Raw genomic sequence first — 1,543 nt, 5'->3', positions numbered from 1 at the left:
GTGGGAGAGTTTGGTTCTGATGATGCCAAGTAACCTTGGTTTCTGTTGCTTCTGTTCTTAAGCTTGTCTCCTGCCATCTGATTATCTTAAGGGCTTGCTGCCCTCAATATATATGATTGGAGCCTGTCCTTCCTATAATCTCAGTTGATTCAGGACTCCTCAGAGTCCAGCTTTCTCTGTGATCCTTTGATTGTGGGCTCCTGTAAACTTGAGATTCTGGGTGTGTCAGAGTTTTTGGCAGTCAAGCTTCCTCTTAGACCCTGAAATACTGGTGTGACCCAGCTACTGTTATCCTGGGATCCTGTTGTCCTAAGATACTGGGCATGTTACAGTGCCTGGAAGTGGTGTCTCCTTTGAGGACCATGGAGCTGTCTGGTCTGTTCAAAACCAAGGTAAACCAGAACTGTTCAAAAGGAACCTGAGCCTCTGGTTAGGAGGGGCTCTAGTGTCCTTGTTCCTGCTGTCACAGGCCCATCTCAATTGGATTGGAACAAATGTTGTGTTCTACTCACCAGTGATCCTAAGATTACGTGGAGAGTCCTCTGGGGACTGTGGGGGTGTCCGTTGATTCTGTGCCAAGGTGACCCGGTGCTGGTCTTCTTTATTGTTTCTAATTCCAGCTTTAGTTCCTGTAGGACTGTGAAAGGCAGCTTGGTTCCTGGTCTAGCACAGGTTGGAAACTCCCATGACCCTGAGAGACAGGAGTTGTTTTGCTGTTCTCCCAGACACCAGGTTTGTGACTGGAGGCCTCAGCCCTCCACAGATTTGTGGCCAACAGTCAGGTAAGGGCAATGCCCCAAGGCCATCCACAGTTAGACCATAAGTCATGTAGGCCCAAGACAGATCTCGATTTTAATGAAGTACCTACAGGACTGAAGGGCTTGGCAAGTTAAGCTTTCCTTCCCAGACAAGTTCTGCAACTCCTCCCTGCAAAAGATATTTAACCTCAGGCCCACCTGAGAAAGTGGGGTATAGTATTACTCATCTCCACTCTCCACCATGACAATAAATGCTTTAAAACCATGGGCTGTCTCTTTTCATTGGGATCAACAATTTGGAGCAATGCAGCAGCTCTTCAGGTAAAGACCTGGCTGTCTGATCTTCTGGTGGCCTCTCAGTACTCCCAGCCACAGCCACCACCAAGCCAAGTCAGCTGTCGACCAACAAGCCAAGGACTCTCTCCCAGAGGGACCCAGCTGGAGATCTCCCCCATTTTCTCTTCAACCCCAGGCAAGATCCACCCTGTGGCTGCTCCTCAGTTCCTATGTCCTGAGGGTTCTGGGTGGGTCCCTCAGAGCAGAAGTGGTAGTCTTACCTGTGCTCACAGGTATGTCAGCAATCCTGGAAAACCAGCTTTCTCCCATCAGGATTTGGGTATGGAGAGTTGTGACACAGGGTCAGCTCCAGGGCATAAGCAGAAACCAGTCCATACAATTTTTTTTGATCATCTTCATCCTCCTTCTCTGTGTTCTCCCAGATCCTATCTACTTTGATAGAATCTCTCTCTCTCTCTCTCTCTCTCTCTCTCTCTCTCTCTCTCTCT

Source organism: Mus caroli, unplaced genomic scaffold (genome assembly GCF_900094665.2).
Source record: "Mus caroli unplaced genomic scaffold, CAROLI_EIJ_v1.1 scaffold_17277_1, whole genome shotgun sequence".
Taxonomy (NCBI): Eukaryota; Metazoa; Chordata; class Mammalia; order Rodentia; family Muridae; genus Mus; species Mus caroli.
The sequence above is the reverse complement of the archived record's forward strand: the minus strand, read 5'-3'. Positions refer to the sequence as shown.